This window comes from Lagopus muta, chromosome 2, assembly GCF_023343835.1.
Source record: "Lagopus muta isolate bLagMut1 chromosome 2, bLagMut1 primary, whole genome shotgun sequence".
In the NCBI taxonomy this organism is placed as follows: Eukaryota; Metazoa; Chordata; class Aves; order Galliformes; family Phasianidae; genus Lagopus; species Lagopus muta.
Window position 1 is genome coordinate 74949467 of NC_064434.1, and position 25177 is coordinate 74974643.

At 35.7% G+C, this 25177-nt stretch overlaps 1 long non-coding RNA gene across 1 annotated transcript in view; it reads right to left on the reverse strand.

Moving 5' to 3' along the window:
* Positions 1 to 867: 867 nt before the first annotated feature.
* Positions 868 to 25177, reverse strand: part of LOC125689096 (uncharacterized) — a 40571-nt gene continuing 16261 nt past the window's right edge. The window contains exons 2-3 of the long non-coding RNA XR_007375037.1: positions 3732 to 3861; positions 868 to 1012 (exon numbers count right to left, since the gene is read on the reverse strand). This is a non-coding gene — a long non-coding RNA (uncharacterized LOC125689096). The remainder of the gene's footprint in view (positions 1013 to 3731; positions 3862 to 25177) is intronic.

Genomic DNA, 25177 nt, shown 5'->3' on the forward strand with positions numbered 1-25177 from the left:
TAACATCATCAATGTTATTTGCCAAGGAGTTATTAATTTTACTTCTTACATTCCAGATGAAATATCCCAACTTGTTACCAAGTTGGGAATTCATGAATTGGGTAAGAACAGAAGATAAAATGACTGCCTCAGCTAATTGCATTCTGGCACAATATTGCAGAATTGATTTCAAAGATGTGCCTACTCTCTTCAGTTGATTGTATCAATAGCTCACCATTGATATTTTCCAGCTAAATTGTCACTTCCCAAAACGCATCAAAATGCAAACAAGAACTGACTGTTGACCCCAAAAATGTAGTCATGTATATTCAAGAATGTACTTCAATTTCTCCCAGAAGTGATGAAAATTTCTGCATATAATTTTTATCTTTTGCAGCTCTTTGAATACTTCAGTGCAATAGGTTGTGCTTAAGTGTGTGATATTACTGTCATTATTACACAGCATACCTAAAGCTAGTTCTAGCTCTTACTGGGTGCCCACAGGCATCATATACAAATCAGCACTGAATCCTCAAGTCAATCTGTTTCTCCTTCAGCTTAGATAGCAAAGATTATTCTATGAAATTTGTAGACGAAATAAAGCTGGGCTGCAAAGACAAGATGGGAAACCAAAGAATTTTCAAAGATTAGAGGAATGGTCTGAAAAATTTAGGATAAAGTTCACTAAGAACAAGTACAACTTTCAACAAATAGCCCATAATTTCAGTGGAAGAAAAACAACCTATGCAGGAGTCCTTGTAAAAAGATCTGGGGCATAATGTAGTTGAGAAACTATTCCAACAGCAGTATGACGCCAAGAAAAAATAAAGTCAACAGTTACTACATGGGTTATTTTTGTTTTTATTACCTATTATCTTGTCTCTACCATTCAGATGAATTTTTTTAATTCACTCAAAGCTGGAAAAGCCCCATCTAGAGTACGAGGCTGACTTGAACACTGTAATGCAAAGGGGATGCAGAATAACTGCAAAAAGTGCGGAGCAGAAAGCATCATCTGAGGTTCTCCAATGATCTATAAGAGATATAGGTGAAATAAGTGAGTATGTTTGGTCAAGAGAAGAAAATGTAACAGTAACTTAGAAAATAAGGGAACAAATATTCAGCTAGCTCTCTCTGGATATGATTTAGAGAAATAATAAATTTAAATTACAGCAAGAAATAATCTGAATCATTTTAAGAACGCAGCTTCTAATAGTTAGGAGACCCAAAGTCTGAAAAATTTCCAGGTTTTGGAAACACCATCACAGAATCACAGAATCACAGAAACACCAAGGTTGGAAAAGACCTACAAGATCATCCAGCTCAACCATCCACCTATCACCAATAGTTCTCACTAAAAGAGAACACCATTATTTTGGAAGAGGCTATAAATCATTCAAGAATTATGTCAGGTTGAGGAGGCTCAATGAAATGATATTCTGCTACTTTTCCAGCCTTATTCATATTATCCAGTTATCCATATTATACATGTGCAAATATATATAAGGCTATGCATTACTTATTCACATTTTCATAAGAGGCCTTTTAATTGAAATACAAACTAGTAAAGCCATGAATACAGTGGTAACTGAAAAAAATTAGTCTCGCTTCCTAACTTTATCTGACTAGTCCACTTTACAAATTATAAAATTGTAACATGAAATAGTCATATTTTTTCATATTTTCATATGTTTTTCAAATTTTAAATATTAAATTTTAATTAAATATGTCATTGTTAATGTTTATTCCACAGCAACTTTAACAAATGCAATATTAACATAAAGCTATTCATGTTCACATGGAACATGCTTGTCTAACATTCTGCTGGTTTTACTGAGTGAAATTATGTCATCAAAATTAAGTATGCACCTTGCTGATTTTAACCAGTTCTGCCCAGAGTCCAATGACACAATATCATCTACTGATTGAATAACACGTGAATACATTTTAAACAGGAACATAAGCATAGCAAATGATCAAAATTTTAAGTTTTGTCTGCTTTATTTCAAAGTAACTAAAATGGGAATATCAAATATTTTATATAGCGATTAAATAGATTGTAATGCTATATAAATCATAATAGACTATTAATGGAACACTTTAAAAGATTCTATCCACCCATTAATATCCTTGTCAGACAGTAGTTTATGTCATGATATCAGAATGAAAATTAGGCAAAAACTTATTTGTATCAGGACATTCACTTTTGTGTAAACATGATATAATTTCCACAATATGATCCCTGCAGATTTGTACTCTAGCTTTGTAAACCTCACGAAATTCATCATCTTGATCCTGCAGTACAGTAATAAGACAACCTATGCTTTCGTTTTTGTCCAGGATCACTTATCCAAGTAGCTCATCACAATATCTACAATAATTTTTGAGTTTTGTTAATTTGTGATCAGTATAGAATCATAGAATACCTTGGGTTAGAAAGGATGACAAAGATAATCTAGTTCCACACTCCTGCCATGAGCAGGGATACCACACCAGATCAAGCTGCCCGGACCCCATCCAACCTGGCTTTGAACATCACCGAGGATGGGGGATCCACAACTTCTCTGGGCAAACCTGTTCCAGTACCTCACCACTCCTTCAGTAAAAAAATTTCCTTCTGACACCTAACCTAAATATTCTCTCTTTTAGTTTAAATCCATTCTTCCTTGCCCTATCACTACCAGATCACACAAAATTTGTTCTCTCTCCTGCTTATAAGCTCATATCAATTACTGGAAGTCACGTATTGACGTCTCTTTGGAGCCATCTCTTTTCCATGCTGAACTAGCTCCCTCAACTTTTCTTCATAAGAGATGTGCCTCTTCTTCATAAGAGATAAGCCCTCTGATCATCCCCACGGTAGCTCTCTGGATCCAATTCAGAGCTCTGCATATTTCCTGGGCAGAGATCCTCAGACCTGGACTCAATACTCCAGATGGGAGCTCAGAAGGACAGAGCAGAGGGAGACAATCACCACCCTGATGCTGCTGGCCAGCCCTCTTTTGATGCAGCCAAGGATACAATTCTTCTGGACTGCAAGAACACACTGCTGGCTCATGAAGCAACACTTGGATCCTGCTTATCTGAAGAGCAGAGCTACAGCTATGTGATACACCCTATGTGAAGAGTTTAAAAACATGACTCTTGCCACTGGTTGTCAGCTAAGGATATTTGTTTTGGGGACATAGAAGGTACAATAGAGCAAGCGGGATCTGCTGTTTGCCCCTGGGGATCAAAGGTGCATGTATTCTGATCACCTAGATTTGCCACCTGTTTGGAATATGTTGACGCTCCCATGTGGTCTGTATGTCTGGCTTTACTTTCTGCAGATACCAGAAACAGAGAAGAATAGTCCAGCTCTGGAATACCCTGTTAAAAAAAGACAGGAATTTCCTAGAAGGAGGCCAGCAGAGGGCCACAGAGATGACTAAGGGCCTGGAGCATCTCCCTTAGAGACTTAGAAAGACTGAGTAACCTGGGTCTGTTCAGCCTGGGGAAAAGAAGACAGAGGTGGGGATCCAATTAATGTCTATAAATATCTAAAGGGAGCTGGGAGATAAACGGATGAGGCCAGGCTCCTCTCAGTGCTGTGTAGTGATTGGGCGAGGCCCAATAACCTAAAACTTGGACATAGGAAGTTCCATACAAACATGCTGAACAATTTTTTATCTTGTGACAGAGCACTGGAACAGGTTGCTGAGAGAGACTGTAGAGACTCCCTCTATGGAGATACTCAAGATCTGGCTGCCTACCTGTGTGAACTATTGTCGGGAGATGAGTTGGATCCAGTGATCTCTTGAGGTTCCCTCTGATCCTTGCAATTCTGTGGTTTGTACTTGGGCTTGGTTGTTCAACACAGCAGTATGTAAGACATACACCAAACTATGGATACAATTTCAAAGCAAGTTAACAATAAAAATTCTTGACAGGTCAGTCTCCCACTACAGCTAGATATATTAGCATTTCACAAGGCTAATCTTCTGTTGTTTTGTATCCTATATTTTTGACTTAAACTATTGAAAACAGACTGGAAATCTGCTTCAAAAACACAACTTCAAAGAACTCAATTTATCTTGCACCAAATTGTTAATAAGAGGTGATAAACCAGAGACTACAAGAATCTACACAGTGAATGAAAATGAAAAAATTAGTCTAACGAAGGAAAATGCAAAACACTTGTTGATATATGCAAGTGAATAAATGACAGATTCAGACTAGAATTAAGATGCAAGTTTTTAATAATGAGGGACTACTAAGCTACTGCCTCTGAAATCTTTGAAAATCTTGAAGTTGAAGAATGCATAGAACACAACAATCACATTCCAATAGCATTCAGCATTCACTTGGTCTTCGTGTGGATAACTTCTCCCTCACAACTACTCGTGTCTTTTATGGAATGGGGCTTACGTTGTTCTAAACTTATGTTTAAAGAAATCTTACTTGAGGCAAAATGTGTAAAAAAAGAACATAAAAACTGCATATAACTTCAGACAGGAAAATTTTTTGGACTGGAAAATTTGTCCTGGAAGCACATCTGCTTGAAATTCTTGAAAATGCTTAAAACAAGAAACCACCAGCTAGGATCAATTACTGCTCTGAATAAGAGAAGATAGACATTATTTGGAAATTGAGTTGAAGTGGTTTTATTTATTGGTAAACACTGCCTTTCTGATAGCTGTTACTGTTACTGTGATTCTTCAGTTCTCTGGTTGCTTTCTTCTTATTATTAAGTAAGCATTACTCAGCACAGCCAAGCATGTTGCTTTTAACAGCTATTTTACCACTGCAAATCTAGAGGCTTTGGTACTATCAGTCTTCAAGGACAGTGAAGCCTAATTGAGCAAAGGTGAAGTAATGACATAAGTAATTGTACTAACAGAGATGGAAGTCCTGAAAAGTGCAACCTAACTGGCATTACATAAAAGTGCATGTCAGCTTTCATTCTGAAGGCTGTGAGATAAGAGTTACAGCTTTTGTTTTCTCTTCAACTCACTCCTGACATCACTGTGTTCTGCAGTACTGGAAAGAGCATCCTCAAATTACCCAACTGAGAAACTAGATAATTTTTTTAAACACATTTTCTGAAGCACACAATATCCTTGACTTTTAGAGGACTATAACTTTACAGAATTGGCTTTGACAAGACCCGATATGGGTAGCTAGTAAAATAAATATTTCCCTAAAGTAATCACATCTTCCAACAGAAACCCACCCCACTTCTTTAATGTATTCTCAATAAAACTTTGGAGACATCACGAGTCAAATAGCAAGCATGCAATAGGAGACTGATTATTCATGTGTTATTAAAATATTTATAGGAATCAAACAATATAATGAGCGTTAGAGTCCTTAAAGACAAAATAGACAGATATTTTCTTTCAATTTCAATTACTTTAATGAGTTATGAATTACCCAAACTGCTACAATGGACAAGGCATAACAGAATAAAGTAAATTGCCTCGAGTAATTAGAAAGGTAGTTCTCAAGCTGTATTTTGGCTGACCTTCATGATTTAATTGGCAGTGCTGAGAATATCTCATGTTACATACAGAACTAGTTGAACAGTTGTCTGCAAGATTTGGATAAAATTTGCAAACTGATGTAATTAAGATGACAAAAAAAAAACCAAACACTTGCAATCATATCTCATGTACACGATTTAGCTCCCAAACATGGATTATGTGCATTCAGTTAAGCATCAAGACATAAGAAGGCTGATTTTTTTTCCCTTTTTTTCTACTTCTTCTCTTCTAAGTTGTATTTTCGTTCCTGTAATCAGATCTTTAGCTAACTAAGGTGTGACAATCCGACTTACTCAGTTGACATCAAAAATGCATACACCAATGTGCTCTCCAGCAAATGCTGGCACTTCTCATTAAAAACCCATTCTCATGTTAGAAAACATAATCTGGCTATTCAGAGGAAAGATGACTGCTGTAATTGAAGCCAGTCTGAAGGTGCATATCTGTTTCATCACCAAATGAGAAGAGAGTGTGATCGTAACAAACATCCCCAGACATAAAAAAATCTAGATGAAGAGGTCAGTGACCATTATGCATACCATATGCATTTTGTTTTGTCCTGTGTACATTTAATTTATGGTAATAGCCATCCCAAGAACCTTGGAAAAATCTCAAGTAAAAAATGATATATTAAGTGTCTGTACATTTTGCAACAACAATCAAAATTTTCAAAATAAATTAGAATGAAACAGAAACCAATTCTAAGAATGATCAGGTTTTGTTATTCTCATCTAAGTGAAAAAAAAGAAAAAAAAAAGAAAAAAAAAAAAAAAGAACCTCTGTTAAAGTTATTGAATAACCCTGAGGTAATTGTAAAGCCACTAATCTTGGAAGTGAAATTTTCTTATTCCCTTGAAGAGCTACCTGAAAAAAAGCATCGTTCTGAAAATGACCTTATATCAAGGATACAGTCAGGAAGATTTTGATACTTGCTTGCAAGGTAACAGATTGGAAGTATTGACATCATTTACTTTTCAGAAGCCATAACATGTGAAGAGCTTCAGATGATCCATGACTTTAGAGAGTGAGACAGCTCCAAATCAAGATTTCCCCTTATACAGCTAGAAAAGAAATGGTCTATAATTTTGTCTTCCTCTTCTTTTTTTTTCAGTTTTTTGTTTTGTTGGTTTTGTTTTTTATTCCTCCTAATCTTTACTTTGCCTCCATAAACTTTAGCTGTTTTTTTTTTTCCTAATTATTGTTTACTTTTTTTTTTTTTTTTCTTGAGCAGACTCTCGTTTCAAATTGAGAGGAAAAACAAAATGGAACAACAAAGAAACTACCACTATAAACACTGACTCTTCTTTGGATACGTGTAAGAGGAATAGTGACAGGCAATGTCTAACAAGCTCTCACCATGATTCACTAGACTGATAATTAGAGATGAACACTTCATCATGACATATTTAACAATGAGCTCGTGTATCTGTGCTTCACTAACTCTTGAAATAACAGAGTGAGAAATTCTATCACAAATTCAATTCTGCATATAGGATTTGACAACAATGACACATCTTTGCACAAATGGAACTTCCAAGCAACTTCCTACTAGTGAAAAAGAAGCAGTTCATAATAGAGTTTTTTTATGGATTCTCATGGGTTCATATGCAACGCTGGAATTTTTCTTCACTCGTTCTAGCCTGACAGACTTCCACTAGAAATTGAACACTGGTAAAGAAAAATGCAGCCATTGTTGTGTTTTTTGTTTTTTGGTTGTTGTTTTTATTTTTCAGGGGGGTGAGGAGGGAAGGAAGGGAGAAGGCAATGCCGTATATAGACTCTGTAATTCAACTGTAGCCTATACTGTATGGCAGAGACTTAAATCGTTAGTTTATTTTTCATGGTGATGGATGCAGGGAGTAAATACAACAAAAAAAATGCTACTGAAGATCTTTGCTACTAGCTGGTTCTCAAGGTGGCCTGGTTTAGAATGAGATCCAGTTTGGATGTACACAAAATATGTCAAATAATTTTATAGACAATTAGACTAGATACAAGGAACTGAATTTATGTTTTCCTACAGCAATGACAAGTTGACTTACGTAGACATTAGAAATGCTAGTCTGTGATCATGCACTTGTTTGATTAGCAATTGATTTACTTAAGATGTATTGAAAAACAAAGAAAACTCTTGCAACTTATATTTGGTAATCTATAAAACACAACCACCTCTTCCCCAGTTTTCTCTCAAAAAAAGGGGCACAAACTCTAACGATCCTTTATGCAGTTGGGCCACATGACATGTGACAAGATTCTAAGAAAACTGGACTCTTATATATGCAGAAGATGAAGAATTACTGTCCTCATCTACTTAAATACATGTATAAGACAGTTACTCTGCTCACTGGTACACATGTATCTTCCTTTTTTTCTTGTCATTTAAAGCACAATGCAAGAACAACTGGTTTGATTTTTATCTCTTAACTCATAGTAGAAGGCCCAGGCAAAAGCTTTAGAAGAAAGAGCTTTTTCCATTTTATTGATTACACGCCAGCAAATTCACATGTTTATGAACATATTTGTAAAGACTATTTAATAATCCTTGTTTTTGTTAGATTTATAGAAGATGGGGAGGGATTTTTTTTAGGAAAAGCACACTGAGATATACCTACTGTATCTTACTTGATCTACATCAAATACACATTGTAAGCAGTTCTCAGCCCTTCCAACTAATGCATTTGAAATAGATTTGCAAATCATTTTCAACAATCATTAAACAGATTCATTTTATTAAGTTCAAATATTGTTACAATTTAACTTCACCAGTATCTACTTTCATGACCTAAATGAACAGGCTGTCCTGCTTTATTTTCCTTTCTGATGAACAAATAAGGTCACTAAAAGCTTTCAGAATTATAGTAAAATTCCTATATGAGAATATACAAGGCAATTAACTTTCATCAGTCTCCCCAGATTTGCTATTTCATCCAAAAATTTCTGCAAAGCTTTTCAATAGGGTCAATTGTACACAAATTAACAGAGCATTTGCTAATACAAGCTGGTAGCCCAAAGACAGCAAACATAGACGGGACTTCTGGCATCGCTTTAACAATCCTCTTTATGATAGCAAAGAGCTAGCTTGGTATATACCCCTACTGTACTAATTCCCGCTTGAGGACAGCAGCTTTTCAGGACTTCATCCTTATGACAGACTTGGACTCTCTTGTGCAGTTTTTACCTTGGGATTCTACAGCAGCACTTCTTGCCAAATACTTTTTAATTCAAGATGAGGATGAACCAAGGTGGTCTCATATGTTCAATACAACCTAATTCTGTCTCATCATTGTATTACACACTCTATGCCCAGTCAGTCTACTGCAAGTTATGTTTCAGATATCTGTAGGCTATTTTTTTTTTTTGCAAGAACTTAAAACTAGCTTTGATTACATCATTTACTGCCTGCCTTCTTAAATGCACTTTGTAGTCACTTCTTCTGCAGCTTTTTCTTGCAGAACGCTTAATGGCACTCAGAAATAGCTGCTGTATTTCATCTAGCTCTATTGCCTTTTATATTGGTAATATCAGCCTTCGTTCATTTCCACTGTGCAAATACCTCTACTACAGTAAATGTCATCTCAATGTAAACACTTCAGAAGCTTCTGCATGAGCTCCTACACAAAAATATATATTTTTTTTAACTAAGTGGATTGAGCTTCAAATACATGATAATTGGGCTAGCCTACCAGTGCACACTGCAAACAATTTCTTGCACTATAACTCATAGTGACCTCTCAACTCAGAGGGACACTCAGAAGTTTTGATACTTTTGCACTTTTCTCTCAGCACATTAGTTACGTTGATACACAGGTGACATATTTTAACCAGTTCCTCAATTGAAAGAAAAATGCTGCAATGGCCAAAGAAATTAAGCAAATAAATAGAGCAGGATAGAAAAATGAAAATGTGAAAAAGATTGGTTTTTGTTATTGCTTGGTTTGGGTTTTTTATTGCGTAACATATTCAGTTAGGAATAACAAAAAAAAAAAAAAAAAGTAAAAGAAGCAGATTTCACAGTGCAGTCAGTGACTGTGCTGAGTTTAAATTATTTACAAAATTCAAGATGTCTGAGTGTTTCTAATGAAATCATTTAGAATGATAAAAAGCTTTATAAAACCTCTCAAGTTTCTTCAAGAATCTACTTAAAAATGAATGTAAACCTAACAGTCTTACTTCCTTGTAAAACGATCATTTATTCAAAGAGCAAGCAAAGTTTGCAGCAGTTCTGTGCAGTGATACCTCAATTTCTCCACATATAACAGAGGAGGGAAAGGATTTCCAAAAGCTCAGGTGTGGCATATCATCTTATATACTAGAGTCTTGAAGAGAGAGCTGGGATATCTGTAGTCTAAGCTAGCTGTGTACATTCCATTATTCAGTTCTGTTTCCAAATAAGAAAGGATAGCCACTGAGAAAATTAAGAACACTTGGTAAGCATGATCTTATGGAAAAAATCTAACACAAAAGTATACGATGTACAATTTTCAAGATGCGTTTAAGGTCAGTAACAATTTGCCATTTTGTATTTGGAGAAATTGAGAGGAGCTAGAAGGCCTGTATATGATTTATCTCTTTACATTCCTAGATATACTGGCTCAGTGGCTCTCAACCGTTTGGAAGCCAAGCCTATGCCCCGTGATTCTATGAATCTAGGTCTGCTTAATCCCAGTCCCACCTCCAACGTATACCACAATCTGTCCTGAATTTCTCAACTCTATGCATTTCTGTTAAAATTACCTCAATTATGTTTCTTCCCTCCCCTTGCCTCTACATGGGTCTCACTTTTCTTCTTTTTTCTGCTCTTAGTTGTGGCCATAGTGGTGTTGAAACCAGAACAATTGAGATACAGCTAACTGCGTTCAGGGTCCAGGGTCATTCTCATACCTCTGCACTGCAGGAAGTGAGCCACGCAGAGGACCTGATGATCATGCACAGAGTCAGCACTGATCCACATGGATCATTGCTTGAACTGCATCATTGGGAGTGTCTGCTTGCAGAAATCACTTTTCCAGATCACATTGTCTTCTTTCATGGATTCCACGTTTATGCAGAGGTAGTAACTGTGCAATAAGCTACGCAAAGTAGGCAGCAGGTCTTCCAGAAATTATATAGGCTACATTTGAAGACAACTATTTCTCTCCAGACAACTATTTCACAGAGGAAGCAAATTTCATTAGTGATATATACAGACACTAGGATTGGACCAATGTATGTCGGATTGAAATAGCATTGTGAGAGTATCAGCATTTTAGTGGATTTTAACATATTTCAGCATACGACATAACTATTTATCTCTAAGATGAATGCAGATATCCATCCAAAGACTCTAGCTTAATAAAAACCTACAGAGGAAGAGATGTTTCTTTCACTGTTTGCATAATGCTATTTTACAAAGAAGTACCTGACCTTGTTATGCAAATGAAAAAATGTAATCAGCGTAGCTATAGAAACTTACATAACTTTTAGAAATGGTGTAATTTGGACTAAATCAGTATCTGCCAGAGTAGACACTGTCAGGATATTAAGTGATAGCTAATTAAAACTGTGATTTGTTAGTGGCTACTCCTGTAAGGTATTGCACATAAGACAATCCACTGAGTTATTAATAAAAACCTTCAGTTTCACCAACTTGCAAGCATGTAAAAGAAAACACCGTACACTGTACGTACCCCTGAATGACTGATACCACATAGTCCACTACTATTATACTCAAAAAGATGAAAAGGCAGTATCAACTATGTCATCCATTCAACTTAAAAGTGTGTTTCAGATAAGTGTTATATATCTTTTTGAGGTACCTGGAAGCTAAAAGAAGAAATAAACATAGAATAGGTGCCTGACAGGTGACTTATCTGACTTTTTTTTTTTTTTTTTTTCTCTTTCTGTCGGTGTGGAAGAAATGCTTAGCTCCAGGGCTGTATAGGAAACATAAAGATCAATGGAGCAGGATAATGAGTGCCACACGTAGGAAAGGATGGGGCTACTGTTAAGATTTGTGAACTCAGTCAGTGGGAAAAGTGAAACAGTGAAACTGATTATTTTGCAGCAACAGTGGGAGACTGGTTTGTTTTATTCAGAAGGCGAAAGAGGGCTCACTGAGCCATTCACACTGAGAAGGAGCACAGATGGCTTACTGACATATTTATCTGTCACACTAGGGGTAGCAACTTTTACAAAAAACAAAGGGATTTATGTTTCTGAAAAGCATTTCAGAAAGGATTAAACTTTTACCAAATTCACGTGCAGATATACACATACAAATCTCAATTCCTTCCATTAACATGGCTGGCTGCAGATAACAACCTACATAATATCATGTGCTAAGCACTGAAATATTAATGAAAAATCTTATTTCCCAGCATGCTGTAAATCTCATTATTGTCATTACTGGAAAACTTGTGATAAAGAACAGAAGAGTGTTTAGCAGGTAGAAATATTTTTGTTATTCTACGGAGTTTTTTGGTGCATTATTTTGTTTTGGTTTTGTTTTTTTGTTTTTGGTTTTACAATACACAAGAATGGAATAATGCAATAATTGTCCTCCAAGACTGAAAAAACTAGCCAATAAATATTATTTTTGTCACAGAAGCTAGCAGATAAGCTAGTGCTGGGTACTACAAAAAGGCTTCTCAGAGCTCTGTAGAATATAAAGGAAAGCACAGTTATTTTTAAATAGTCATCAACATCAGTAATTACACAGCACATTTCATCATCAGTGCTCCAGAATCTTTAATATGAACATGCATTGTGAAAGAAAGGAGAATCGGCTTTGTAGAGGGCTCACTTCTAGAGTAAGTTGTAGTTCAAGTGAAACTACAGATTATACAAAGTGGTTTCTTTCTCATTCTTAGCCAAACTGTCAAACAATTTTGCTCTGCAATGTTGAAGAGAGCAGCACAACAGAGGACTGAAACAAGACAGGAATAACAAGGAGCTTGGCTGTACTGCAGCACCTTGCTGATCAGTTCATACTCAGTCCTTGTTCCACTAGAAAACTCCAATCCCTCCTTTTTCTTAATCCTTGCGATCCACAGAGGTTTACAAAACAAAATGGCCATTGGAGAGGATTTCTTTTTTCTACTTTGCAATTTGAGAGACTGGTTTGGAGATATTATTTGACATTTGCTTATTTCCAGATTCTTCAGATCATTTTTTTTCATTTTTACTTTGTATTTGACAACTCATCACAATTATGTTATTACTCATCACAAATATTCAGAAACTGTAATATACTGCACAAACATAGTATGCCAGTAGTTCCCTGCTCCTCAGCTGAATTAAAGTTTAAGGCAGCTGAAATACCAGCTTTTATAAAATGAAAAGTTCTGCAAATATTCCTCCATTTAGCATTAACATTCGCTTTCTCTGAATGTTTCTGCTAGCAAAACTCTATTCTTCAATCGCTGGTATAAAAGAAGCACAAAAAAAGGTGCAAGTTCAGCAGAAACCAGTTTGCCATGAACACTTCAGTGAAATCTATGGAGAATTAAAAAAAGAAAAGAAAGAAGAAAAAGCAACTTGGTCTATTGCTTTTGTTACCAACAGTGAGATTTAAACACACATGCCAAGAGAAGAACATACTTCAGGATATGTAACAACATGGAAGCAAAGGGTGGAAGCAATACATTTTCAGTAAGAGCAGAGGAAGACATGTCAAACAGAAATAATGTATTTTTCAGTGCTGATCAAAGCAGAGAATATGTATGTTAAAACTGACTGTTCGAACAGCAACTGTGTAATGCAAGGAGAACAGATTTTTAGATTTTATTACATCTAAAATACCCCAAAGGGTATTTTAATTTGAAATAAATGACCTATATCCTTCTTAGATAAAACCCTGTTCGCCAGATTTTGAAACTGTAATGACTACAGGAATGACTATTAAAATACTGTTTCCCAGTCAGATGGGACTAAGGACATCAGGAACAGAAGCATCTTCCATACAGTCAGCCCTCTATTTTAACTCATTTCCTTTAATTCACTGAAAATATATTCTTTTTATATAAAAATGGCTTGGAGACTGGAGAGGACACCCAGAGTCACAAGAGTCTGCTTTCAGAGGCCATTACATCATCTAGTGCTTTCTGTGAGGCAATGACATAACACTTTAAAGTAGCTAGGGTTTTCCATCACTATTCCATTTCTTACTGGGAAGCTGCTTCCAACTTACACTGCTTTGTTAGTCAGTGAAATGTACTTGCGACCATTTTATATTCAGTTTTTCTACTACTAAGAGTGACTTGTAAATTCAATATTACATTTTCCTCTCTGTTACTATCACATTTGAAAGAATACATCATAATTCCTTCAAAATTATGGCAAAGTAGCAATTTATGTTTTTTAACAAAATGTTTAGAGTTAGAATATGATGATAATTATTCTTCTCTGATCGTAAGCCTCTGGATATTAGTCTAGCTCCCTAAGAAATGAATATATCTTTTACTCTTGTTAACCACACTGTCATGCTCATCTGCAGTGCATTTCTCTCTATAGGATGTGCACAATAGAATATTGGTCTATAAGTGCAAATCAGCATTTGTATGTTCCTGAGTATCAATTAATAAGACAAACTATTTGAAGGTCTATCATGATGCAGAACTCTCATAACTCTTACTGAAATGTCACATTCAATACTATAGGTTATTTTTTCTTTAAAACAAAACAAAAACCCACTAAAATTGCACATATTAAAAAAGACTCAGTATGCCAAGGGCAAGGACCAGACCTCCTATTTCTGACAGTATGTAATTAACAAGAAGCTTTTATTCAGTCTTTCAAGCAGAAGTCATACCCCATAGACGGCTTATCAGCTCCCTAACCAAACCCTCTGCACTGACTGGATGCCTGCTTATATAATTCTTCATCTCTTCAGAAATTCACACTTAGGTGTGAAAGTCTGGCTGTAAGCAGATCTAGCACTTGGACCTACATACCACAAGTAAAGCATAAGACTTAAGTGGTACCTCAGACTTGTCATTGTCTTTCATTCAATTTAAACCCAAGCAAAACAAACTCACCTCAACCTCAGTATTTCTAAAGAGGAAAGAACTGATTTTCAGAAAGCAGGTACCATTTACACAAAAGGTTCCTATTTCTACATGTGCCCCGCCCGACATACAACAGTATTATCTGTAAATTGTGATACTTAAAATATCGTTAGTAACTTAGAATAAACCAATTTGTCACCTTACTTTCAAATTCTAAACAGTTTTGTGTTTTAGTTTGATTCAATATCAGAATCAAGCACATAGTTTGATTCAAGAAGTTAACATGTTAAGCAACCAGTATAACATTCCAATTGGTGTACAATGTTTGGCTGGAGATAAGACTTACGAGTTGGAAAAGTAGTATTACATTCACCATGTATATTTAGAAAAAATATAGCACAGTTGAAAAGAGATACATCTTTTGGCACGCACCTAACTTACATAATGTAGTACAACTATATTGCCTGTGTAATTTGGTTACAAAGAGAGTTTACCATTCTCTAGTAAATAGCATCCAAAAGGCAGCTAAACATTCCTCAAATATTCCTCGGACTAAAGGTCTACAGTTGTTATTTTTATTATGTTTGTTCATATTTCTCAAGTAAATTCTGCTGTATTCAAGTAATTCATGCCAAAATCTCATTTAAAAATCATTCCAATAAAAACTAAATAGATGGCATCAGTAAAATTGCAGCATGAAGCAATACGTTTCCTCATACATCAGATTCTACAGAAGTTCTGCTAAAATTAATGTTAGTTATCTTTCTAAGAAAAAGAGCCTATGAATTCAGAATTGTAGTTGTAAAAAGGACATGGGAAAAAGAAAAAAATGGGGGAATGAGACACAGAATGCATGTAAATGAGCCTCAAATGATCTTGACCTAATGGCCAGCCTGATAGTTTCCAGCTCCTAGTAAACATTTATTGGAAGAGTCATAAACAACTCTGAGTAGAAGGTTTAGGAACCATCAACTTTCTGAACTCCCGTTTTCCTCTAATAAGTCACTCTGATCCCCTCCCCAGATCTGGTACACCATTTGCAGACCATCTGATGTGACTGGAACAGTAGCAGAGGAGCTGCAGAGGAACTGCCACGTACTCCGTCACCCCACCTGGAGTCTTTGCAGTGTCAGTCATCTGTGTTTAAGAACAGAAGAAGTGCTTTTGGCAGCATTTTTCTTGCACAACAATTACTTCACCTTTGAGCCAACACTGAGGCATCAGCAATGCATTACATTCAGATATTCACTGAAGTCTCCTGTCTTCTGTAGGCATGTTTACAGAATTACTTCTAAATTGGCAATGCAGATATACAAAATGAAGATGATATTCAACCTTGCAACAGTAGCTTCCTCATCCCTCTACAGTCTCAGTACCCTTGTTCCCCAGTGCACAGTGCCATTGCAGAGACTTGCAGTCTGTGATGAGGATGTGATTTTGTCTTTCAGGACGCCTGCCTCCCCTGAACACCTGCTTTGAGATATATAAAACCATACGTGTTGCTTCCCAGCAAGTTACAAAAAACAATTTAGATCACAAGGAAAAATGGGCTGTGTTGCCTTGTAAAATACGAAGAATCATAGATCACTGTACCAAGGGTAGAAAGACCCATTAAATAATCATAACTCAGTTCAGAAGTAGAAGTAATGCGTACCAATTTCAAATGCACCACTGGAAGGTCAGATCTGATAGGAATCTGTCTCGCATTGACAGCTGTCTAAAACCAAGCTGAAGTAAGGCTGGATTAGATAGTCAGGGGCCAGCTTACAGGGAAATAATTATTTACTGAATATCTTCTGCTTAGTAGGATCTAGTCAGGCTGTTATCTTTCCAAAGTTTCTTCTTATGGAAAGTTACAGCAACTTTGTTATAACGAATTCCAGCTCTTCTTTTCTTATTTCTAGAAAGGGCTTTAAAAAAAAAAAATCATACTTTATTTATCTTTACTATGTTGTTCTGATGGATATGACACCAAAGTAAATGAAAGTGCTTTCTCTTTCAAAAGCATTTAATGGTTTTCAGAGGATCTTCAAGAAACTGCAGATATCTATCAAACAAATATCTGGAGGTTCCCCCTCCCCCCCCCCCCCCATCAGCTATGCACTTAACCAAAACTTCATATGGTTCACTGCTTATGTACATCCACAAATATGAGAAAGATATTCATTAAAATTAGCACATATGTATCTTGTTACTTGCCTAATTTTTTTCCCTGAAAACAATTCTGTATTTACTGGACTGAAAGATAAAGGAGTATTCTGCTTGTTCTAAACAGGTAGGTTTTATTGACCAAAGCCCTGGTACTTTTCTGATTCTAGTTTAAAGCAGACACGGGACAGCTATAGATGATGTCATCACACTGGAAGATAGATGGAGTGAAGCAGCTACTCCAGTGCAGACTTGAGACATTCCCAGTGATGAGGTTATGGAAAGGAATACCATACGAATTAGCTACTCTAGCCTTCTGCTGCATTGTTCCTAGAGGCAAAATTAATTATTTTGAGAGATATAAAGTGTTTCTGCAATGATTTGTATTACCAGAAAAGCATGGGGGAAAGAATTACAGAATAGAAAATGGCCTGCTTCTGTCCATACTCAAAGGTATTCTTTCCATCTTCCCAAGACTTTTCATTGCAGTGAAAGTATTTTTCTATTTACTGGAGCACTGAAATGCATTTTCATATTAGGGACAGAGATTCATTGTATCAGAAACTGAAAGCTGTTGTCCTTCATAGTAAATACCTTATGTTTCAGTGTCACTGCTTTTGTTCAGACTGAGAGAAATGAAGAGCTGTCAGAACTTCCTGGGCAATCCTGCTGACCGCTGAAGAGAGAACAATGGCTGCTCTCATATTCAAGTCGAATAAAACAACAACAGCCACTGATTGGAAACTTGTCCCAATGAAATATGGAAAAAGCATTCAGTGCTTAAGTACAGTTTCAGGAGCTGGAAAGATAATACTAGAACATCTAATTGTTTACTTCAATCACTGTGAGGAACCACAGTTGCCTATTAACAGCTCTAGATTAATGGATTGTCCATTGGTTATTTCTACTCTTTTACTCATGCTGTGGTACCATTCAATTTTGTTCAAATGCAGAACAGAGAGAAACAAAGATCCTGATATCAAATTCCAGTTCCTGTAGAAACTTAGCCTAGGAACTACAGATGATTTAATTAAGCACACGGGTTTAGCAGATATTGAGATAAGTGGGATGAGTCAATTATGCAGAAAGTACCAATGTGATCAGGTGATATATCTTAATCCTCTTGCTCCTGCTTTGATACCTCTTCCCATAGGTCAAGGAGTACTTATTTTTCCTATAAACCAGTAGCCAATTATAGCTGAGTGTTCTGTTAGCTTTTTTTCCCTCTATGTGACATTAGAAGGGACAGTATGTTCATGATTTCTGTCAGACTTCCTGCAATGGCTGGCGTCTGGAAGGCATTTTATCAGTGACTGAAGGCTTGATGATTTCAGCATGCAGACTCTACTTTCGGAATTTGCAACTTCATGAGTTCAGTCTTCCATGAATCTAACCCAAGATTCGTAGTTGCAGCCAAAACTTTCACATCAGTGTTCTTATGGATTTGTAAAATTCATTTCCTTTTAATTTGTGTGAAAATTAGTGTCATAAAACCCCAAGTCAGTCACATCAGTACAGTGGATCATTTAGGAAGTGAGTGCTCAAGGAACTCAGACTTTCAGGATTTGACTCTGCCATTTGCAGTTTAAACAGAGTATTTTGCAAGAAGATTCCTCCTTAAAAAATCACAGATCAGGGAGGCAAATAATTTTTGTCCATGATTTGAAAAATAACAGACCCTTGTTTCCTCTCTGTAGATCAAAAGATACCTTGAGAAAGCGGTCACAGCATTTTAGCCTGCAGACAACAGGCTCGCTGCTGACAGTACACAGCTGGAGTTCTAAGCTAAGAGATTACAGTATCTGCAAGAGAGGTTTGAAGATGCTAATTGGATCTGCTGCAATTTGGAAATGCCTATGTGACTGTGAAGATGCAATGAATCCTGCTCAGCCTTCTCTACTGTTAGCACACAGCAGGAATATTTATGACAGCAGACAGCAGTAAAAATCACGAAGGACATGCCATGGTCACATCCCCAGGTGATGTATGGGTGTATGTACTGGGAAAACTAATACAGCAGTGTATTTATCTCCTCCTATGGTCTTGCATAAGCTTTTGTCACTGACAAACATAATAAAAATTGATGTGCATAAGCTTCATACAAGCTTTCAATCACACAAAAAATGGTGCAATTACACAACCAGATTTACATAATGCTCAGTATATATGCCTGAGGTGATTTTAGTGCAGAATTTTCGATGATTTTTTTTTTTTTTTAAGAGATCATTATCTCATTTCTATTGGTTTATTAAGCTGAAGAAGTAGTACATTTTCATTCATGGTAACCTTCGTGGTTCGTGGTACGAACATTTCATTCGTAATGGAAACCTTACCTATCCGACTGTGGGTGCTATCTTGATCATGATTTGTAATTTAAGGCTTAAAAGCCTGCCTCCAATATTTTTAGTTTGCATTAACCAAGTTTACTGCCTTTACACTGATCCCAGAGAGAAAAAGATCATTTTTCAACTTATTAGATTTGGAACAAGCAATGTGAACTCAAGAATTAGGAAAGGGACAAATCAAAAATCTGAATAAATGATAGAAAAAGCAACTACAGTACAATGATTACATGAAATCAAGATTTCTGACCTCAAAGACGTGTGAAATATCATGCCAAGCACATGGCACATAGCACTTTCTGGTCTTGAAAGAAAAAAGCTCAGCTGCTGCTCTTAATATTTCATTCACTAAAGTATCAGCTATCATCCTGACAAGGTTCCTGCCCTGCCGATGGTAGATGATAAAATGATGTTCACATAAGTTTCGCATATTTGTTTGTTAAGACTGAAAATTAGATGCCTGAATGCTGACATTAAAACAAAGGAGTTAACTGAAAATTCTCAGTGAGAATAATGCCAGAATTACAAAGAACCTTGTTGCTGAGCAATTCAGACATGATTTGTAGCCCTATTGGGCACACACAAGAAAAAAGTGGAGGTTTCCAGTGAATATTTAGGTGCCTGGACAAACTGGAGAAAACAGGATTTGGACAGTAAATACCAAATAACTTCCACCAATCCTCCACCCCAATAATTTCATGCACATATGCCAGATGCCACAATCTCTCCTAGACACAAATTCAGGATTATCTATCAAGCACTGCTGTTTGTTGGATGTCTTGGTATTATTGTGAGTAGTATCCTATAAATCCTAACGAGCTGTAGTCCGTTTCACTAAAGTAAATTGGAAAAAAACACATTCATTTTTCATGACGTACACATTCTACAAGTTCTGCTGGAGAATAATTGCACTGAATTAGATTGTTTCTGCTGTTACTAACTTAAATGAAATCTATGTATGTAGCTGACACTGCAAAAAACGCATATCAAATTAGAAATGGTTCAGCTTTTCTAAAAATTCAAGATCCTTTGCAAAAATTATTTAATATTTAGCACTATTCCTCAGATTTCAAATATGGATATATATGAGAAAAAGAGAGAGAGAAGAGCTAGAAGTCAAATTTTTCAACTAAAATTTAGAGGATTTATTTTTCAACATTTACCCAGGTTTCCTTTCTAAAGATATATACTGCTGTTCAAAAGTAATGGCTGTAGACAAGAACGCTGGCAACCTCCTAGACTGAGCTGACAAATACTTTTCAAGGAGATAGATGAGAATCAGGGGATTTTAAAATTGATTTTAAAATTCTATTCATTAAGCTTGATGGAAGAAATTCAAACTAAGGTATGAGCTACCACTCATCACGCATACAAAATTCCAATTATATTTTCACTTGTGCTTCTGGAAGAACCATTCAGTAGAAAACATAGTTGAAGTCGCAAGCTTGATTTGCTTGTGTTTTACATAATACCGACTTTTAATATGGTGCATGTTTCATTTTAAAATAAGAAAAAAAATGCCAGATGTAGAATGGGACAGTAAATACGGACAAGCAGAAAGATCACTGTCAGATTTCTGAATCTGTGGAGCAGGATAAGGCTATTTAATTTTTTTCTCCTCTGATTTATCCTCCACTCTCAAGTCACTAAATTTTTTCAAAGCTCACTATGAATGAAATCTGCACATTCTTACCACCATAATTTAACATTTGAGATGCTAAAGCCACAAACACTTCAGCTGTTCCTGCAAGGTCTAACTTATGCTTTCTGTGTCACCACAATGTCTCCATGAGATGCTCACACATTAGCAACTGCAATAACAAAAAACTGAGAAACATGGATTACCCTGTTTCAATCAAGTGCCTCTTTTTTTGACAGGTGACATCATTAGAAATATAATATCTACAAAAATTGTTTTGAGAGAGAAAAATAAAATACTTAAGTAAAAAGATATAAGTGGAGATTTCATCCTCAAATGTATTTTGGTGTGGAAACTATGAAATCTAATACAAAATTTTCTCAGTGTGATTTTTCCAAGGATTGACAGCTGATGAAATGCCACATGAGGAGTTCCTTTATTTCATCACAACATGATTGACTCAGAATTGGATTCATATGTACTCAAGTGTCTTTATGGATCTGTTTACGCTCCACTCCGGTGAACAGAGATCAAGTCAATCCAGCCAGTAGAACTGGAGATCAAGCTGCTGGCCAGAAAGTAGGTGAGATCACTTTAGAGGAGCTGAAGATCTCTGCAAAATTTGCAAGAGATCCAATCAAACTTTATACAGTAGAATTGAATTTTCAGCACAGCTGTGGACACATCTATGGAAATAAGTAAGTTTAAGTGTCTTAGGAAGCAAATTGACTCCTCCATGACTATTTATCAGGCAACAAACATTTTATTGCAGAAGAGCACACACTGCAAAGAACATCCACTGAAACCATGACGTATTGTAAACAATTCCCATTACATAAACTTCCTTTGATTACTGATACAGAGGATGTGTGTGAATTTTTCTTTTCATATTAGGCAGAACTAAAGAAAAGAATGCAGAGAACTATTTGTTATCAAATGTAATTACCTGAAAACCTTGAAATCACTGTTATTAGCATCTATTTCTAGTTAGTTTGCAATAAAATAATAGCACAATAAGTGCTGCAACAATTACCCATTATTTTTTATAAGGGCATGATTCTGCCAGCCTCACTTATATTGAGTGATAGATTGATCTATCTATTCTGTCCTAGTAACAACAGATCATTTTGTAGTTTAACGTACTACTCAAAGTGCGTGAGATCTTTTAGTCATTTTCTAAATAAACAGAACAACCTATTCAATATATTTCAACTCATTCTTAAATAACAATGCCATGAAAAACTTTTCATTTTACTAACAATTTAGAGTTTGTCTGGTCAGACCAAGAAGCTTATTGTTCATATCAGAACTCACTCACTGATAGGAAGTCATGAACTCTTGCAGTTTTGTAACAATAGAACATTCTCACCCACTTAAAGCAATGTGTCATTACTCCAAGATGACTTTGAAAGTTTTCACTTTTAAAATTTTCTCTGATTTTTTTTCTTTTATGACAAAGTCTGCCAAGCAAACTTTAATTAATAAATTTTCATCTTGACTACTGCTCTTTAAAAGTAGGATAAATGCTGTTCTTCTCTGTGCTGTCCCTACAGCTGGGGGCAGGGAAGGAGAGATATTTCTGAAGGATAGAAGAGTGTCTATTCCCATTACCCGAAAATTCCTGTTTTTTTTTAAATATTATTATTGTTACCATTCAGTTGATAACTGTAGAGAGAGACTTCTCAGATATGCTTAAGGATGCATCCATCCTCCTTATGTCATCAGTACAAATCTATCCTGTTCTGACAAGAGTTGCATTAATATTTCAGTTTTGCCTACTGCAGCATACACGTTCAAGGAAAAATTAGCAGAAGCACATGATTGTCATGAACTACATACTGGTTGCATCTTATAGTGAATTTATAGATTAATATTTGTATAGTCTTCATGGTTGATAATAAGTTTCACTGATATGGGACAGCAGTCAGATCTTATTTCGGAACTCAGAGGGGAAAAAAAAAATCTGCTTATCTGCACCAAGATTTTCCCAGAAAAAAAAAAATATCAAATTCTAGATGATGGTTTCGTCAATTTTTATCCAGCAGGTTAGCATTTAAATATGAAATTTAATTCTATACTTAGGCACAATACAAGCACAAGTAAAGTTAAATCAATATTATTTAATTTTTTTAATATTCTAACTTGCAAAAAAAGTTGCATGTTTTGAGACAATAACACCTCACATTTGCCCTTTTAAAATAATGACACTGTCACCACGATTATATATCTAGCTGTCTTCGAGCTGCACTTGCAGAGATGTTCTTTCCTTTGTGGGGAGATAGACTGGATGATCTAATAGGTCATTTTCTATTCCTAACTTCCATGGCTTACTGAACAATAAATAATATTACTGTGTATATGTAATGTCTTGTTCCAGCAATAAAATATCACCCACAAGACACAAACATTACTGAGATTGTGATATAATGACTCAAATGCTCAGATGCAAGATGAATATATTAAAAAGCATAATTTTTCAATTCTGTGGGCCACAATTAACACTGGTGTTGCTCAAAGATCAATTTGGTTTTCTCCACAAACTAAAAAAAAAAAAAAAAAAAAAAAAACAAGTTCTAAATATTACAAAGAGAATCATACAAACTAAGAGTACTTGATACTTTGCTTCAGAAAGTGTGATATAGATAATAACCCCCTTCTATAAAGGAAAAAAAAAAAACAACAATGATCCGCACATGTACTTAAAGACATTTATATTCACAGGTGCTCAGAATGCAAGTAAAGTTTTGTTTGATATGTTCCACACTTACAGCGTTCAGATAGGTTCCTAGAGAATTAAACTATCTGACTAAAGTGGTCAGGTACGTCGTTAGGAGGATGCTAGATTTATATTTTCACACCTTACTTAAAGCAGCTCCTCAGATAAATCACAAGTGTAATCTGTGTTTTCCTGTAATACAGAACAGCACAGCAGTCCCCACAGCTGGCTCTGCCTGGCAGTTAATCAAGCTCCTGAATTCTACTGGATGAAAGGCAAGGAGTGTATTACTTCTAAAGACAGACATACAGTTATCCTGTAGTATAGGAACCAATAGTTTCCACTGTTATCACAGTTACTGAAGTCCGTGTAATAATTCTAGAATTAAGTCCAGCAAAAGTCTATACTATGCCTTTCCCCTCACTATACAAGAATAAGACACAGATGTATAGCTAGCTTCCTATCAGTCATGTAATCAAAAGGAAATACTGTGCCAGAGATCCCTTGTAGCTTCAGGTTCAAAAAAATAAAATAAAATAAAAATAAGTGAAGCAGTTCTCAGCACTCCAGAGGACCAAGATTCCTAGTGAAATGTTTCTTCATTTTTTAAAATTAAATATAAAATAACAAAAGGATCAAGCCACTAGAAAGCAATGCATTGCTATTCCCGAGAAAAATGCCAAATTCCTCAGTGCCACAGCTAAGAGAAAATATCTACCTTACAGAGATGGACAAGCAATTTTCAAACAATACAATCAGAAAAAGTTATCTTTCCTTGTTTAAAGATCCCTTTAATGAAGCAACTTCATCCAGCTGCTTGCTTTTCAAAATGGATTTTGTAAATGAATAGTTTGGAATACACAGCTTGTTCTACATACTCTCAAAAACATGGTATTCAAAAATCAAACTACCTAATATGTGTTAAAATATGTTTCTGTATGTTGAACAGGAAATTGCTTCATGACCCTTCCACATGCATGATTTAAACACAAGCCAAAGAAAATTCATTTAATGATTAACCAGATCTAGGCAAAAGGCTAATACAACAGAAAAAGTCTCATGGATTTCCATTAAAAATAATGAAAAAAAAAAAAAATGAGGTCAAAACTTAAAGTAGATTTTAAAAACAGATTTTCTTACTATTAACTCACCTCTAATAATTTTCCAACCCCCCAAAAAATCAAATTGCATTTCAAATGAAAAACAGTTAAAAGCAGTCAACAATTTTGTCACGTGATGAACTTTGCATTTTAATCTCCTCCTTTTTATCTCCATGGTCTACAACAGTCATCCAAACTATGGAAAGATAGCTAAAGTAAAAGGCAAAACGTTCTGTGCTGCATATCCTCTAGGAAAGCTTTTCAGAAAGGTAAAAATTTTTCTCCTTTTAGATAACAATGGCAAATCATGGCCTTATGTAGTAAAAGTATTAGACCAGAGCTCAAAACCTTATTATCAGGTCTGCAACAGACCACAGCTTAGAGCAGATCAGTTTAGGTCACCGCCTCACTACAGTTTCCCCACTTCTAGAATGGAGCAATATCATACCCTCACTTCTAGTTTGAAAGACATGGTTAGATTATAAGCTTTTCTGTACAAGAAATATTTAAATATGCACACATCCCAAGTTAGTCTAATGGATACTCAAATCCATTTGCAGCTTCCAAGTACTACTGCAATTTAAGAGTGATTGGATTCAGTTTACCTTAAGACTCATCTAATCTTAGACTTTGTCAGCCATAAACTGTGAAAATCCAGCACAACAGCTTTCAAAATCATGTAAGCCCATCTATGCCAAAATTTACAACATTAAATGCAAAGATAAAAGTTCTGACAATAACTCAGGA